Source organism: Pelophylax lessonae (genome assembly GCF_965119305.1).
Source record: "Pelophylax lessonae genome assembly, chromosome: 8".
NCBI lineage: Eukaryota > Metazoa > Chordata > Amphibia > Anura > Ranidae > Pelophylax > Pelophylax lessonae.
In genome coordinates this window covers 235,480,026-235,499,346 of record NC_138775.1, presented here as the reverse complement: position 1 = coordinate 235,499,346, position 19,321 = coordinate 235,480,026, and positions in this window count along the sequence as shown.

Here is a 19,321-nt window from a genome sequence, read left to right as displayed (position 1 = left end):
GGCACAGAGGTGAGCAATAGATAGTTACATGGGGGGAGATATGCAAGTACTGTCCATTGTGCTGATTTCTTTTTTCCTGTGCCCTGTGTGATACACACACCTCATTACTGCAGAGTACACTTTCCTGAGCCCTGTGTGTTCTGTGCCCCTAAGTGCGGTACCCTGTGCCTTTTTGGACCTAGGCGGGGTTGGAGGTGGAGAGCTGACCAGACAGAGTGAGTTCCTGCACCTATTTTTTGAGAAAAAAAGCCCTGATGGCAAGAATACCTTTACTTGTATCGTGCCCACAAGGAAACCCAGATATTCCAGACACTGGACCGGCTGTAATGCTGACTTTTCTGATCGATCTATTAGCAATAGATTGTCTAGATATCCTATTACTGATATCCCTTGAGACCTTAGAGCGAACAATAATGGAGCTAGGATCTTTGTGAACACTCTTGGAGCCGTGGCCAACCTGAAGGGCAGGGCCACAAACTGAAAATTACAATTTTTTACTGCAAAGTGTAAAAACCTTTGAAGGGCCTGAAAAAATAGGCACGTGACAATATGCATACTTGATGTCTATTGATGCTATAAATTCCTCTCCCTGCAGGGAGGCCATGACTGAACGAATTGACTCCATACGGAAAGTACGAATGTTCAGAAACTGGTTCAGAGCTTTGAAATCCAGAATAGGTCTCACATCTCCGTTCGGCCTGGGGACTACGAAAAGGTTTGAGTAAAAACCCCTGAATCTTTTATCCTCCGGAACCTCTGTAATCACTCTTTGGGACCTTAAATGGCCCAGAGCCAGAGAGATCTTCTTTTTAGAGGATCTGCAAATTTGTTTGACTTTACAAACCGAGGATGCGGGTACACACAAAATTCCAGTTTGTATCCCTGCGAGATAGTGGAAATAACCCAGTTGTCCTGGATTATTTCTACCCAGATCTTTAAGAACCAAAACAGCCTTCCTTCCACCTGATTGAGTGGGGGCGCCCCTTCACAAGGAAGGCTTAGAGGTAGACTTGATAGATCTCTTGGCTCAGGGTTTCTTCTGCCCTTGACCTGAAGGCTTGGTTCTGGATCCAGACGGCAGAAGCCGTCGCATCTGTCTGGGAATAGAAGCACTGGGGGTCTGAGTGCTGGGAATCTTAAAAGAAGGACGCTTGCTTTTCCTCTTAACAGTTAGCAACATACTCTTCCCCCCTGAAATATTTTAGATATATTTATCCAGATCACCACCAACTAGGCATTCTCCATGAAAGGGAAAGCCAGCCAGCAACTTTTTACATGGTAATTCCACAGACCAACATTTTAGCCATAGGATTCTGTGCATATGCACTGTCAAAAGAGAAAAAAGAAGGGGTTTTGTGACTTTAAATGAAGTGCAGGTGCCCCTGCACCTCCATCCCTATATTCAGAACAATGAGAGGGGAATTTGGGACTTTGAGTGAGGCAACTGAAAAAAGTCTGACTATGAAGTAGGGCTAGACCAATATGTTTTTTTCAGGGCCAATACCGATATTTAGGTCACAACATATCGGTATCGGCCAATATTTTATACAATTAAAGTTTTGAAAAATAAAGACAATTTATAACACAAATCTGGTACTGAACATGTTATTTTTTGTTTAATGCTTAATGGCTAGCTTGCTGGCACCCTGTGGTGGGTGGGTGGTAGGCTGTCTGGCACCCTGTGGTGGGTGGCTGACTGGCACCCTGTGGTGGGTGACAAGTAAAAGGAGATAACCGCGCTAATACTGTATGGAAAGCTGCAGCTTAAGGTGAGACAGCACCAAACAAGACAATAAAAAGGCAAAAAGCCGCACTAGTGACCCAAAAAAGAATATGATGATCTCTTGAAGAACAGATATCGTATGAGCACCCAAGGTGAAATTACTCACACATAAGATAAATAGTAAGCTTAACAGAATAAGTCTGTACATGAACAGAAATACTGCAATAATAATGATGGTAATATGTAAGGTCAAAGACCATAAAGTTCTTATAGTTCATATGTAATCATATAGTCCCAGAAAGGAATGCCCAGAACGGTGAAGTAAAGGAATCCAGTGGGTTAAACACCTCAGTGCTGCACACAGGTAACACACGTCTCCTTACCAGATGGAAAAGGTAAATGAGCATACAATAGTGATTCCACACAGCGCCCCTCAAGCAGGATCTCAGCAGCATAAGCCTCCAAATAGCCAAAAGGATGATGATACCGGTGTCAGCCACAGGGTGGAACTCGTTATATATTGCGAGAAGAAAGGGGACCAGATAGTGTGATACCGTACAGACTCTTTATTCCATAAACATTAAAAACATACTCACATTGTAGAAGAATAAAACCGCATATCAAACATGTATCAAGCCGGCCGGCTCTCGTGTAGCCCGTTCCTCCGGGCAGCGTGGTGACGTCAGCACGCCGTACCCTACACGCTCATCTGCAAAGACTTCTAATGGGGATGCGGGCAGCGTGCTGACTTCCAAAATCAAATGTATAATAATAGCCCAATCTGTGCGTCTCAGTTCGTTATATCATACATTCAGCGGCGCTTTAGCACACACACAATGTATGTGTGCAAGTATATTAGTCAGTTCCTGCAGTGCTTCAGAGCCTGCAATTGCAAACTAGTCCCAACTCCACAGGATGTGCAGTCACAGCCAGCAAAAAGATTTCTCCTCTGATGTTCAGCACCAGTGATTGTACACACAGTATCACTAATCCTTCACCACACCGACTGTGCACCCCTATGAAGTGGCCACTCACCGAATTGCCCTTGAAATATCGCCTTTATGCATAAGCTGCATGAGCCCTTGCTTCTAGTCGGTCTGTCGTCTCTTAGGCACGTCCAGATCCTATCCGTCCACCAGGGGTCACTATCAGGCTGTATATCTCCTCAGTGCAATTTGTAAGCAAACGACATGAAGCAAGAGAGTAGTGTAATACTGTTTCAACTTTATTAATTAAATAAAACTTCCCTCCCCTTCAGCGTATATGCTTACATTTCAATCACCCTTTGCACGCATATCATAAACACAGAGGCTTTGAAAGGTACCGCCGCTCGCCGACCGCGAGCTAGTCCCTGCTGTGGATTACAGCGCTCCTGCGGCTAACAGGCGAGATCCAGAACAACAGCGGTATCCTCCCTTCGTCTCCTCAGCAGCAGCGTACGTGCATCCTGACCGGTTTCGTCTAGTAGACTTCAACAGAGGACTAACGTGCGCTGCTGCAATCAAGATTAATGTATGCAGCCGGAGGACCTCCCTCCCATCATGATTGGTTTACACCACTGATGGGTTCAAACACCTCTTCATTGCCATTACCTGGCCTGAAGGAAATTCAATATGGACATACCATAGAATCATTTTCTAAATACTGGAAAAACAAGATTAATCGATACAAAACAAAGTTTAATACCGCTATTAACTCTCTTATTACTGCAACCAGTATCTGAATGGGTATTCCCCGGGTTTGAATCACACAGAACCCCAGTTTTTTTCAGATTGGCCATCTTTGCCCGATCTGAGCATGTATGTTCAAAATTTCCAAACCTATCGATTTGTAAAAATTGGTCATGGAGTTCTTTCTACCCCTAATTCTACATGCCATCTTGCCCTATCCGGATGCATACATCTTAAGTACTACTAATATTTAAAACGGTTATGCTAAAATCGATATAAACAAAATTTGACACAAAAATAAACCTACAGCACCTGGTATTCCCAGGTGGTCTCCCATACAGGTACTAACCAGGCCTGACCCTGCTTAGCTTCTGAGATCAGATGAGATCGGGCATGTTCAGGGTGATGTGGCCATAGGTAAAATGTAAAGTGCATTCTAATGGTGAAACCATCATGTATGAAAACTGTCCTCAAGATGTCATACTTATTACATAATTAGCACATGTCATGTAATTTCTGATATGTTTTAAAACCAGTAAATGTCAAATCTTAAATAAATCATTTCATAAATAGTAGATACATAATAAATAAATACATTAACTTCATAACTGGGGTTCTGTGTGATTCAAACCCGGGGAATACCCATTCAGATACTGGTTGCAGTAATAAGAGAGTTAATAGCGGTATTAAACTTTGTTTTGTATCGATTAATCTTGTTTTTCCAGTATTTAGAAAATGATTCTATGGTATGTCCATATTGAATTTCCTTCAGGCCAGGTAATGGCAATGAAGAGGTGTTTGAACCCATCAGTGGTGTAAACCAATCATGATGGGAGGGAGGTCCTCCGGCTGCATACATTAATCTTGATTGCAGCAGCGCACGTTAGTCCTCTGTTGAAGTCTACTAGACGAAACCGGTCAGGATGCACATACGCTGCTGCTGAGGAGACGAAGGGAGGATACCGCTGTTGTTCTGGATCTCGCCTGTTAGCCGCAGGAGCGCTGTAATCCACAGCAGGGACTAGCTCGCGGTCGGCGAGCGGCGGTACCTTTCAAAGCCTCTGTGTTTATGATATGCGTGCAAAGGGTGATTGAAATGTAAGCATATACGCTGAAGGGGAGGGAAGTTTTATTTAATTAATAAAGTTGAAACAGTATTACACTACTCTCTTGCTTCATGTCGTTTGCTTACAAATTGCACTGAGGAGATATACAGCCTGATAGTGACCCCTGGTGGACGGATAGGATCTGGACGTGCCTAAGAGACGACAGACCGACTAGAAGCAAAGGCTCATGCAGCTTATGCATAAAGGCGATATTTCAAGGGCAATTCGGTGAGTGGCCACTTCATAGGGGTGCACAGTCGGTGTGGTGAAGGATTAGTGATACTGTGTGTACAATCACTGGTGCTGAACATCAGAGGAGAAATCTTTTTGCTGGCTGTGACTGCACATCCTGTGGAGTTGGGACTAGTTTGCAATTGCAGGCTCTGAAGCACTGCAGGAACTGACTAATATACTTGCACACATACATTGTGTGTGTGCTGAAGCGCCGCTGAATGTATGATATAACGAACTGAGACGCACAGATTGGGCTATTATTATACATTTGATTTTGCAAGTTTTACGTTTACAGTGGCAGCTAGTGCATTAAAAGGATGCACAGAGTGACATGTTTTACATGATTTTATCTACATGATTTTATTTACTATTTATTCATGATTTGAGTAGATATATTTATTTCTTTATACCTTACACTGATTTATATATATATTTTAGCGCCGGGCGGGTGGTTGACGTTTTTTAGCATCAGTTACCTTTTACAATAGCGTGCTGACTTCACCATAAATACATCAGGCAACAAGGTAGTTGTGCTGGAAGCGCAGCGGCCACCATTTAAGGTATTGGAACCACTGCCCTTACTTCTATACATAAGATAAATCCCTATTACAGCAGATATCTTTACAACTCAAAAAATATATAAACATCGATCTCCAACGCATGGTATAAAATGGAAACATGCTAGGGAGCAATGTATACATAAAAACATATAAATTAGGCTGTAGTACAAAAAAAAACAATAGAGGGAGTAAGATACACAGCTCATAATAAATATGTTAATGTCTCAAAGACCAAAGGGGCATTAATTCCTATGTTATATACATATTAGAACATAATCTATATGCATAACAACTAAAAAGACATGTACAATAAATAAGTAAAAAGCAGATAAATACATAAACATGGTTAAAAACTTATAAAAATTTCCATATAAAATGTATAATCCAAACAAAGGCCAAATATAGGATTTAATACTGCTGTAGAAATTATATATTACATAGTGTAAAGACCAATGAAAGTCCCCAATCAAATGGGTAAAAAACGTGCACTCCAATTATTTAAAAGGCCAATGGTTGCATTATGAAGTGTAATAAAATCAACACTATCCCAATATAAATGGCATCTCAGCACCAAAAATGCACAAATTAAGAGTGGATATATTCAGGAATTATTAATAAAGGCATTAACCCTGTGGTGGGTGACTGGCTGTCTGGCACCCTGTGGTGGGTGGCTGGCTGTCTGGCACCCTTTGGTGGGTGGGTGGCTGGCACCCTTTGCTGGGTGGCTGGCACCCTGTGGTCGGTGGCTGGCTGGCACCCTTTGGTGGGTGGCTGGCACCCTGTGGTGGGTGGCTGGCTGGCACCCTTGGGTTTTTGATTTTTAAGTACCAGTGTTTGTCGCCATTCCACGAACGTGCCCAATTTTGAAGCATGACATGTTGGGTATCTATTTACTCGGTGCAACATTATCTTTCACCTTATAGAAAAAAAATTGGGCTAACTTTACTGATTTTTATTTTTTAATTAAATACGAGTATATAATTTAAATTATACACTGACCCAGGTGAATCTGCGGAAGTCCCCGAGACATGCACTGCTAGGAGAAATGGTAAAGGACACCCCCAAGGGGGCTAAACTGCTGATTAGATTTTATATTTGTGGCGGCCAGGATCGTAATTGCGCGGTCTTGGAAGTCTGCCACCATACCCTTTGACTTGCTCAGAGCAAAACTGTCTTGGATAATGATTAATGAGCGTTTATCGGCTATACTCAATGATAAGATGCAGCTGTTTGAAAAAATCTGGAACCCATGGTTGCGATATTTGGAGGGGGACCCCCGAGCTGACCTGTGATAGCCTTTTCCGGACAGTCCCGGCTTTCTAGGGATGGGGTGTGGTGTCGAACTTGACTTGTGTTGGTACAGAGTGTTTGCAACCCATGGTCCTGTGTTAGATTGTTTTTTTTTTCTTTCTTCCTCTCTCTCTTTGCTGTCTTTTCCCTGCACTGCCTAAATTTCTGTCTATGGGGAGGTGGATCTCACCGGTCCGCCTTGCACCCTCCAGGGGGTCTATTGTCTACATGGATCCCACCTATGGTAGAGCCCTGCATACTGTGGCGAAGGGTCCTGCAAGGGCTTCCCTCGTACGGTTTATAGATGTTAATCATGATTGTATCTCACTTCACTTGTGTATAACCCTTCACTGTATTTTCCTTGAAGGTAATTGGTTTTTGCCGTAGTTTGGTTCTACTGTTTTTTCTTGTTAAGATTAATACAGCTCATATGTTGGCGTTGTTGTAAAATGAAAAACTTTAATAAACATATTGAAACAAAAATTGAGTTTGTAAGACCGCTGCGCAAATACGGTGTAATAAAAAATATTGCAACAATCTCCCATTTATTCTCTAGGGTCTCTGCTAAACAAAAATATATAATGTTTTTCTAAGTAATTTTCTAGCAAAAAAAATGATTTTAACTTGTAAAAAACAAGTGTCAGCAAAAGCTGAGTTAGACTTACCAGTAACTCCTTTTCTGAGAGTCTTCCAGGACAGCCAATGAGACCTAGGGCTCCTCCTACCAGGACAGGAAGCACATTAAAATCCAATCAGATAAAAGGCAGGCCTCTGGTCCTCACACTTCAGTATTCTCGAGAACCGTAGGACATTCCTGTAAAACATATATATAAATAATACATAATACAAGACATCACCGGGTGGGAATCCGGCTGTCCTGGAAGACTCTCAGAAAAGGAGTTATCGGTAAGTCTAACTCAGCTTTTCTCAAGTCGTCTTCCAGGACAGCCCATGAGACGATGAGCCAGAACTTACCTTCTAGGGAGGGACTACTGCCTGGAGCACCTTTCGACCAAATGCCTGCTCCTGAGAAGAGAGGAGGTCCAGGCGATAATGTCTAACAAAGGTCGAAAAGTTAGACCAGGTAGCTGCCTTACAGATCTGATCTGGTGAGGCCCCAGCCCTTTCGGCCAAGGGCGTGGACAAGGCCCTTGTTGAATATGTGGTGACAAAAGGTGGAGCAACATTCTTTTCTTTTTCATTATTTGTTAAACTCCAAAAGGTAGGTAGTACAAAATCCTGTGATCTATGAAAGGAAGTGGCTACCTTTGGAAAAAACCCTGGATCGGTTTTTAACACTACTTTATCATCAACAATCATAAGAAAAGGCTCTCTAATCGATAGGGGCATGCAATTCACTGACTCTTCGAGCTGACATTACTGCAATCAGGAACGCAGTTTTCAGTGTGAGTAATCTCATCGTTAAATCCTTCAGAGGCTCAAAAGGAACAGTCACTAAGGCTTGAAGGACTAAAGATAAGTTCCAAGTTGGACATGATCTGACAGTTATTGGTTTTGATCAAGTGATTGCCCTGAAAAACCTTGGTATAACGGAATTTTCCCTAAGGGAGTATTGGAAAAAATGCCAATAGCAGCAGCCTGCACTTTTAAGGTACTAAGGGAAAGACCCGTATCGGCACCCTCTTGAAAAAATTCCAAAATAGACGCTATATCAGGGGAAATTCTGTGATTTTCAGCCAGCCAGAAGTTAAATTTCTTCCAAACTTTGGAGTATATTGCTCTCGTGACAGGCTTATGAGAACTAAGGTCTTCACTACCTTGTCTGAGAACCCCTGGGAGCTTAGTATCTGCTCTTCAGATACCAGGCTGTCAACCTTAAGGATGCAATTTGAGATACCAGACCCTGAGCCAACAGGTCCTGTCTCAAGAGAAGCGTTATTGGAGGTTTTGAGGTTAAAGACTGTAGGTTTGAAAACCACAGCCTCTTGGGCCAAAAGGGGGTTATTAGAATCAAATTGGTATCTTCTGTGAGAAATTTTCGAAGGACTTCCGAGGTTAGCCTGACTGGGGGAAAAGCATAGCAAAGGTTGAATGACCAGGGATTAGTAAAGGCATCGATCCCCAGAGACTAATCCCTTGGGTTCAGGGAAAAAAATCTCTTTGTTTCATTGTTTGCTTTTGTTGCAAAGAGGTCCACCTCTGGTAGGCCCCACTTGGCCGCAATTTCTGCAAAATCTTTCGGGTTGAGGGACCAGTTGTTCCGACACACTCGGTAGCGGCTGAGGTGGTCTGCTAAACAATTCTGAATCCCCTCCAGATGAAGTGCTGAAATGGAGGCCAGATTCACTTTGGCCCAAGAAAAAAATCTTCTGGGCTGTGAATTGCAATCTCCGACTTTACGTACCCCCCTGTTTGTTGAGGTATGCTATTGTTGCAATGTTGTCGGACCGAATCTGCTGATGACATTCCCTGAACTGCTTGAAAGACCTCTAAGGCTTTCTGTACTGCCATCAGCTCTTTTTGATTCGATGATGCCTTTGCTTCTAGTGGGGACCATTCTCCATGTGCTATTTGGCTCTGGAGATTGGCGCCCCATCCAAAAGAGCTTGCATCTGTGGTTATCCTCTGTGATACCTGAATAACCCAGTCCAACCCCTTGGCGAGGTGGTTGGACTGGGTTATTCAGGTATTCAGGAGATCTCCACCACCATAGGGTTCTTTTTCCCTTTTAGAGGGAATTTTTTACCTTCATCTCCAAGGAATTTGGAGACCCGTCCCAGACTTTCAATAGAAACCATTGAAAGGGGACGCTGTCAAAACCGTGCCCAAGGTACGGCCGGAAAACAGGAGGTCATAAGGCCCACGACTCTTGAGACGTCCCTGAGTGAGACCCACTGGTGATACGTCACTCTTTGGGAAGGTTTCAGATAAGACTTCTCTTTGTTTATCATCCAGCCTAGTGACCTGAGGAACTCCTGAACTGTCTGGAGATCCTTTCCCAGTTTCTGACTTGAGTCTGCCACTACTAGGAGGTCGTCCAGGTAGGGGATGATCAGAATCGACTTCTGTCTTAAGGAGGCCAAAGCTTCCCCCAAGACCTTCGTGAAGATACGTGGGGCTGAGGACAACCCGAAGGGCAGCGCCTGGAATTAAAAATGTCGGACTTCCGACCCTAGCTTTACTGCCAGTCATAAAAACTTTTGGTAAGCTAGGTGAATGAGGATGTGAAAATAAGCATCCTTTAGGTCCAGTGTTACCATGAAACATTCTGGGTATAGTAGATTTCCTATGGAATGCACCGATTCCATGTGAAAATGCTCGTATTTTATCGAGCGATTTAGAGTGCGTAGATTCAGTATTAAACGATAACTCCCTGAGGGTTTCTTTACCACAAAAATGTGGGAGTAAAACCCCCTGCCCTGTTGTGATTTTGGAACCGGTACCAATACTTTCTGATCTACTAAGTCTCCGATCTGGAGACTTAATGCAGCTGCTTTCACTCGATCTCTGGGTAGACTGGTAATTAACAATCTTTCCGACGGCCGGAAATTGAACTCCAGTCTGTGACCCTTGGACACCAGGTCCAAAATAAAAGAGCTTGATGTAATTTCCTTCCATTGTGGAAGGAAAGCTCTTAATCTTCCTCCCACTCTGTGAAAGGAGTCATTGCAGCTTGGCGGGGTGTTGAGGAGGGTTAAACAAGACGCTCCCCTACCCCTGCCTTTGTGGCCAGTCCAATGTTTCTTGGATCCGGTGTCAAGCGGACCCTGCTGTCTGCCCCTCCCCTCAAAAAACTTCCGGGGGTTATATGGGGCTTTTCCTTTATCTGGAAACGACCTCTTTTTGTCAGCAGTACGTTCCAGTGCTTCTGCTAATCCGAGACCAACTAGATGGTCACCTGTAAAAGGGAAAACTGCACAGACAAAGTTTGGAGGTACAGTCTCCCAACCATGTCTTAAGCCAGAGACTTCTTCTGGCTGAATTAACCAAGGCCAAGATTCTGGCCGTCATTCTAACTGACTCAGCAGAAGAATCAGCCAGATACCCTACTGCCTGAAATAGAAAAGGGAAAGATTTAATAATCTGATCCCTTGGAGTCCCGGCGGATAAGTGAGACTGAATTTGTGAAAGCCATAACTCAAGATGTCTGGCTACACAAGTAGAGGCTATGGCTGGTTTTAGACTCGTGACTGAGGCTTCCCAGGCTCTATGCAGCAAAATATTCCCTCTCTTGTCCATAGGGTCTTTAAGTGTACCCATATCATCAAAGGCCAAATCCGTGTTTTGGAAATCTTTGAAAGAGGGGCATCTAATTTAGGAATCTTGTTCCATCATAGCTGTGCTGAGTCTTCATCAAAAGGAAACCTTTTTTTTTTTTTTTTTTTTTTAATTGTTTGAAAAAAATGGTTTCCTTTCAGGATTCTCCAATTCTAATTTTATTGTGTCTAGAAGGGAGCTGTGCACAGGGATAACCCTGGCCTTCTTCTTAAGCATTATATACATAAGGTCATGTTTAGATAATTGAACCTTCTCCTCTCAATTTCTAAAGTGACATAGACTGCTTTAAGTAATTTGTCCACATCTTCGAGTGACAATTTAAACCCTCTGCTGGATTCCCTATCCTTAGGCTCTTCCCCTGAACCAGATTCCTCAAATGAGGAATAGGGGGACTCCGGCTCCCACACACACTCTGTATTGGATTGTAATTGGCCTTGAGGCTTGAGACTGTACAGGAGTCTGCAATTTATCTAGGAGGGTTTTAAATGAGCTAAAGGTAGAGGTTAACTCATCCCTAACGGAGTTCAGCATCCTCTGGGAGGATATAGCTGGATCATCCTTAACCAAGCTGTCTATGCATGTGCGGCACACTGTTTTGCTCCATGTGGAACTTAGCTTTGTTCCGCAAACGGCACATTTCTTTTTTGGGGGGGCTGTACCTGGACCTGAGCCCTGGTCTATAACAACAAAAAGAAAGCATTTTCTGATTAAGACCCCCTGTAAAACAGGCCCCAAAATAAACACCCATGTGTTAAGAGTGAAAAAGGTGCCCCCCTTTACCAGCCCCCAAACAGTCTATGGAGGAAAAGGAAACCCCTACAGGCTTTGCAAGAGGGAAGACTCCCCAGGCTTACCCGAGAGGTGCCGGTGCCAGAGCCCGCTTCCACCGCCTGAGCGGTTACTGCAGAGGGATCCATCCCACTCTGTTGGTGTTCCGCAGCCTCCGCTGGGTTTCACCTAAACACTGGCTGCCCAGTAATTCTCCTGTTCGCGCCTCTGGAAACCGGAACCAGTGTTTCCGGCGCCCGCCGATGATGTCACTGAAACCAGAAGAGACCCCGTCATTTCCTAGGCCAGAGTGGAACGCAGGAGTTCCGCCCCTTCCGAACCTGCATGGCACCAATTTGTGAAATCATCAGCGATCATGGGAACACAGCCTGGCTGCTCCAAGGACGCTGCCACTGCAGGGGAAAGGACTCCCCCTGCCTTCCTGACACCAGCGATGGTTGTAACCTTCCCCAGGCTTTAAGGATAGGAGAAAAGCACCCCCCCCCCGACTCGTAAAACAGAGGTACCACACTTGGGCGAGGAGAGGTAAGTAAATTCTTTCCCAAGTCTTCAAAGGACAGACCATGAGACCAGGTTCCAGGAACATGTTACCCCCTGTCCGGAGGAAACACTAATACTGAAATGTGAGGACCAGAGGCCCGCCTTTTATCTGATTGGATTTTAATGTGTTTCCTGTCCTGGTAGGAGGAGCCCTAGGTCTCATTGGCTGTCCTGGAAGACGACTTGAGAAAAGGCCATTTCCAGAAGTAGTTAAAGCAATCTAGTGAGCTAGCCAGAACCTCCTCTGGAGGGAGTCTATTCTACATTTTCACAGCTCTTACGATGAAGTAACCTTTCGTATTTGGAGACTAAATCTGTTTTCCTCTAGACATAAAGAGTGCCCCCTGGTCTTCTGTTTTGACCTTAAAGTGAATAACTCAACACCAAGATCACTATATGGACCCCTTATGTATTTAAGACTTTGATCCCTTTTTAAATATAGGCACCACATTGGCCCTATACCAATCCAGTGGTACTATTTAAGTCCTTAACAAGTCCCTAAAAATTAAGATGGTAGAAGGGACAGTCAGGGTGTAGTAGGGAGGTGTAATAGATGATAGAAGGGACAGTCATGGTGTAGTAAGGAAGGGAGGGGTGTAGAACAGATAATGAGGACATTAGTGATATAGTAAGTAAGGGAGGGGTGTAGGATGGAGATAGAAGGGAAAGTCAGGGTGTAGTAGGGAGGGGAGGGGTGTAATAGATGGTAGAAGGGACAGTCAGGGTGTAGTAGGGAGGGGAGGGGTGTAGAATAGATGATAGAATGGAAAGTCAGGGTGTAGTAGGGAAGGGAGGGGGTGTAGAATAGATAATACAGAGGACATTGGGGTATAGTAAGGAAGGAAGGGGGTGTAGAATGGATGAAAGAAGGGACAGTCAGGGGGTAGTAGGGAGGGTGTAATAGATGATAGAATGGACAGTCATGGAGTAGTAATGAAAGGAGGGGGTGCAGAACAGATTATAAGGAGGACATTAGGGGTGTAGTAAGGAAGGGAGGGGTGTAGAATAGATGATATAAGGGACAGTCAGGGTGTAGTAGGGAGGGGAGGAGTGTAATAGATGATAGAAGGGACAGACAGGGTGTAGTAGGGAGGGGAGGGGTGTAATAGATGGCAGAAGGGACAGACAGGGTGTAGTAGGGAGGGGAGGGGGTATAGAATAGATAATACAGTGGATAGTCAGGGTGTAGTAGGGAAGGGAGGGGTGTAATATATGGTAGAAGGGACAGTCAGGGTGTAGTAGGGAAGGGAGGGGTGTAATAGATGGTAGAAGGGACAGTCAGGGTGTAGTAGGGAGGGGAGGGGGTGTATAATAGATGGTAGAAGGGACAGCCAGGGTGTAGTAGGGAGGGGAGGGGGTGTAGAATAGATAATACAGTGGACAGTCAGGGTGTAGTAGGGAGGGGAGGGGGTGTAGAATAGATGATAGAAGGGACAGTCAGGGTGTAGTAGGGAGGGGGTTAGAATAGATAATACAGTGGATAGTCAGGGTGTAGTAGGGAAGGGAGGGGGTATAGAATAGATAATACAGTGGACAGGCAGGGTGTAGTAGGGAAGGGAGGGGGTGTAGAATAGATAATACAGTGGACAGTCAGGGTGTAGTAGGGAAGGGAGGGGGTGTAGAATAGATAATACAGTGGACAGTCAGGGTGTAGCAGGGAGGGGAGGGGGTGGAATAGATGGTAGAAGGGACAGGGGGTGTAGAATAGATAATACAGTGGACAGTCAGGGTGTAGTAGGGAGGGGAGGGGTGTAATAGATGATAGAAGGGACAGTCAGGGTGTAGTAGGGAAGGGAGGGTATATATAATAGATGGTAGAAGGGACAGTCAGGGTGTAGTAGGGAGGTGTGTAATAGATGATAGAAGGGACAGTCAGGGTGTAGTAGGGAAGGGAGGGGTGTAATAGATAATACAGTGGATAGTCAGGGTGTAGTAGGGAGGGGAGGGTGTAGAATAGATGGTAGAAGGGACAGTCAGGGTGTAGTAGGGAGGGGAGGGGTGTAATAGATGATAGAAGGGACAGTCAGGGTGTAATAGGGAGGGGAGGGGTGTAGAATAGATAATACAGTGGATAGTCAGGGTGTAGTAGGGAGGGGAGGGGTGTAATAGATGATAGAAGGGACAGTCAGGGTGTAGTAGGGAGGGGTGTAATAGATGATAGAAGGGACAGTTAGGGTGTAGTAGGGAGGGGAGGGGTGTAGAATAGATAATACAGTGGACAGTCAGGGTGTAGTAGGGAGGGGTGTAGAATAGATGATAGAAGGGACAATCAGGGTGTAGTAGGGAGGGAAGGGATGTAGAATAGATAATACAGTGGACAGTCAGGGTGTAGTAGGGAGGGGAGGGGGTGTAGAATAGATAATACAGTGGACAGTCAGGGTGTAGTAGGGAGGGGAGGGGTGTAATAGATGATAGAAGGGACAGTCAGGGTGTAGTAGGGAGGGGAGGGGTGTAATAGATGATAGAAGGGACAGTCAGGGTGTAGTAGGGAGGGGTGTAATAGATGATAGAAGGGACAGTTAGGGTGTAGTAGGGAGGGGAGGGGTGTAATAGATGGTAGAGGGGATAGTCAGGGTGTAGTAGGGAGGGGTGTAATAGATAATACAGTGGACAGTCAGGGTGTAGTAGGGAGGGGTGTAGAATAGATAATACAGTGGATAGTCAGGGTGTAGTAGGGAGGGGAGGGGTGTAATAGATAATACAGCGGACAGTCAGGGTGTAGTAGGGAGGGGAGGGTGTAGAATAGATGGTAGAAGGGACAGTCAGGGTGTAGTAGGGAGGGGAGGGGTGTAATAGATGATAGAAGGGACAGTCAGGGTGTAGTAGGGAGGGGAGGGGTGTAGAATAGATAATACAGTGGATAGTCAGGGTGTAGTAGGGAGGGGAGGGGTGTAATAGATGATAGAAGGGACAGTCAGGGTGTAGTAGGGAGGGGTGTAATAGATGATAGAAGGGACAGTTAGGGTGTAGTAGGGAGGGGAGGGGTGTAGAATAGATAATACAGTGGACAGTCAGGGTGTAGTAGGGAGGGGTGTAGAATAGATGATAGAAGGGACAGTCAGGGTGTAGTAGGGAGGGAAGGGATGTAGAATAGATAATACAGTGGACAGTCAGGGTGTAGTAGGGAGGGGAGGAGGTGTAGAATAGATAATACAGTGGACAGTCAGGGTGTAGTAGGGAGGGGAGGGGTGTAATAGATGATAGAAGGGACAGTCAGGGTGTAGTAGGGAGGGGAGGGGTGTAATAGATGATAGAAGGGACAGTCAGGGTGTAGTAGGGAGGGGTGTAATAGATGATAGAAGGGACAGTTAGGGTGTAGTAGGGAGGGGAGGGGTGAAATAGATGGTAGAGGGGATAGTCAGGGTGTAGTAGGGAGGGGTGTAATAGATAATACAGTGGACAGTCAGGGTGTAGTAGGGAGGGGTGTAGAATAGATAATACAGTGGATAGTCAGGGTGTAGTAGGGAGGGGAGGGGTGTAATAGATAATACAGCGGACAGTCGGGGTGTAGTAGGGAGGGGAGGGGTGTAATAGATGGTAGAGGGGATAGTCAGGGTGTAGTAGGGAGGGGGTGTAGAATAGATAATACAGTGTACAGTCAGGGTGTAGTAGGGAGGGTGTAGAATAGATAATACAGTGGAAAGTCAGGGTGTAGTAGGGAGGGGAGGGGTGTAGAATAGATGATAGAAGGGACAGTCAGGGTGTAGTAGGGAGAGGAGGGGTGTAGAATAGATAATACAGTGGACAGTCAGGGTGTAGTAGGGAGGGGTGTAGAATAGATGATAGAAGGGACAGTCAGGGTGTAGTAGGGAGGGGAGGGGTGTAGAATAGATAATACAGTGGACAGTCAGGGTGTAGTAGGGAGGGGAGGGGTGTAGAATAGATAATACAGTGTACAGTCAGGGTGTAGTAGGGAGGGGAGGGGTGTAATAGATGGTAGAGGGGATAGTCAGGGTGTAGTAGGGAGGGGAGGGGTGTAGAATAGATAATACAGTGTACAGTCAGGGTGTAGTAGGGAGGGGAGGGGTGTAGAATAGATAATACAGTGTACAGTCAGGGTGTAGTAGGGAGGGGAGGGGTGTAATAGATGGTAGAGGGGACAGTCAGGGTGTAGTAGGGAGGGGAGGGGTGTAGAATAGATGATAGAAGGGACAGTCAGGGTGTAGTAGGGAGGGGAGGGGTGTAGAATAGATAATACAGTGGACAGTCAGGGTGTAGTAGGGAGGGGAGGGGTGTAGAATAGATAATACAGTGTACAGTCAGGGTGTAGTAGGGAGGGGAGGGGTGTAATAGATGGTAGAGGGGACAGTCAGGGTGTAGTAGGGAGGGGAGGGGTGTAGAATAGATAATACAGTGTACAGTCAGGGTGTAGTAGGGAGGGGAGGGGTGTAGAATAGATAATACAGTGTACAGTCAGGGTGTAGTAGGGAGGGGAGGGGTGTAGAATAGATAATACAGTGGATAGTCAGTGTGTAGTAGGGAGGGGAGGGGTGTAGAATAGATAATACAGTGGATAGTCAGGGTGTAGTAGAGAGGGGAGGGGTGTAATAGATAATACAGTGGATAGTCAGGGTGTAGTAGGGAGGGGAGGGGTGTAATAGATGGTAGAGGGGACAGTCAGGGTGTAGTAGGGAGGGGAGGGGTGTAGAATAGATAATACAGTGGACAGTCAGGGTGTAGTAGTGAGGGGAGGGGGTGGAATAGATGGTAGAAGGGACAGGGGGTGTAGAATAGATAATACAGTGTACAGTCAGGGTGTAGTAGGGAGGGGAGGGGTGTAGAATAGATAATACAGTGTACAGTCAGGGTGTAGTAGGGAGGGGAGGGGTGTAATAGATGGTAGAGGGGACAGTCAGGGTGTAGTAGGGAGGGGAGGGGTGTAGAATAGATGATAGAAGGGACAGTCAGGGTGTAGTAGGGAGGGGAGGGGTGTAGAATAGATAATACAGTGGACAGTCAGGGTGTAGTAGGGAGGGGAGGGGTGTAGAATAGATAATACAGTGTACAGTCAGGGTGTAGTAGGGAGGGGAGGGGTGTAATAGATGGTAGAGGGGACAGTCAGGGTGTAGTAGGGAGGGGAGGGGTGTAGAATAGATAATACAGTGTACAGTCAGGGTGTAGTAGGGAGGGGAGGGGTGTAGAATAGATAATACAGTGTACAGTCAGGGTGTAGTAGGGAGGGGAGGGGTGTAATAGATAATACAGTGGACAGTCAGGGTGTAGTAAGGAAGGGAGGGGTGTAATAGATAATACAGAGGATAGTCAGTGTGTAGTAGGGAGGGGAGGGGTGTAGAATAGATAATACAGTGGATAGTCAGGGTGTAGTAGAGAGGGGAGGGGTGTAATAGATAATACAGTGGATAGTCAGGGTGTAGTAGGGAGGGGAGGGGTGTAATAGATGGTAGAGGGGACAGTCAGGGTGTAGTAGGGAGGGGAGGGGTGTAGAATAGATAATACAGTGGACAGTCAGGGTGTAGTAGGGAGGGGAGGGGTGTAGAATAGATAATACAGTGGACAGTCAGGGTGTAGTAGGGAGGGGAGGGGGTGGAATAGATGGTAGAAGGGACAGGGGGTGTAGAATAGATAATACAGTGTACAGTCAGGGTGTAGTAGGGAGGGGTGTAATAGATAATACAGTGGACAGTCAGGGTGTAGTAGGGAGGGGAGGGGTGTAGAATAGATAATACAGTGTACAGTCAGGGTGTAGTAGGGAGGGGAGGGGTGTAATAGATGGTAGAGGGGACAGTCAGGGTGTAGTAGGGAGGGGAGGGGTGTAGAATAGATGATAGAAGGCACAGTCAGGGTGTAGTAGGGAGGGGAGGGGTGTAGAATAGATAATACAGTGGACAGTCAGGGTGTAGTAGGGAGGGGAGGGGTGTAGAATAGATAATACAGTGTACAGTCAGGGTGTAGTAGGGAGGGGAGGGGTGTAATAGATGGTAGAGGGGACAGTCAGGGTGTAGTAGGGAGGGGAGGGGTGTAATAGATGGTAGAAGGGACAGTCAGGGTATAGTAGGGAGGGAGGGGTGTAATAGATGGTAGAGGGGACAGTCAGGGTGTAGTAGGGAAGGGAGGGGTGTAGAATAGATAATACAGTGGATAGTCAGGGTGTAGTAGGGAGGGGTGTAATAGATAATACAGTGGACAGTCAGGGTGTAGTAAGGAAGGGAGGGGTGTAATAGATAATACAGTGGATAGTCAGGGTGTAGTAGGGAGGGGAGGGGTGTAATAGATGGTAGAGGGGACAGTCAGGGTGTAGTAGGGAGGGGAGGGGTGTAATAGATAATACAGTGGATAGTCAGGGTGTAGTAGGGAGGGGAGGGGTGTAGAATAGATGATAGAAGGGACAGTCAGGGTGTAGTAGGGAGGGGAGGGGTGTAATATATAATACAGTGGATAGTCAGGGTGTAGTAGGGAGGGGAGGGGTGTAGAATAGATAATACAGTGTACAGTCAGGGTGTAGTAGGGAGGGGAGGGGTGTAATAGATGGTAGAGGGGACAGTCAGGGTGTAGTAGGGAGGGGAGGGGTGTAGAATAGATAATACAGTGGACAGTCAGGGTGTAGTAGGGAGGGGAGGGGTGTAGAATAGATGGTAGAGGGGACAGTCAGGGTGTAGTAGGGAGGGGAGGGGTGTAATAGATAATACAGTGGACAGTCAGGGTGTAGTAGGGAGGGGAGGGGTGTAATAGATGGTAGAGGGGACAGTCAGGGTGTAGTAGGGAGGGGAGGGGTGTAGAATAGATAATACAGTGTACAGTCAGGGTGTAGTAGGGAGGGGAGGGTGTAGAATAGATAATACAGTGTACTGTCAGGGTGTAGTAGGGAGGGGAGGGGTGTAATAGATAATACAGTGGACAGTCAGGGTGTAGTAAGGAAGGGAGGGGTGTAATAGATAATACAGAGGATAGTCAGTGTGTAGTAGGGAGGGGAGGGGTGTAGAATAGATAATACAGTGGATAGTCAGGGTGTAGTAGAGAGGGGAGGGGTGTAATAGATAATACAGTGGATAGTCAGGGTGTAGTAGGGAGGGGAGGGGTGTAATTGATGGTAGAGGGGACAGTCAGGGTGTAGTAGGGAGGGGAGGGGTGTAGAATAGATAATACAGTGGACAGTCAGGGTGTAGTAGGGAGGGGAGGGGTGTAGAATAGATAATACAGTGGACAGTCAGG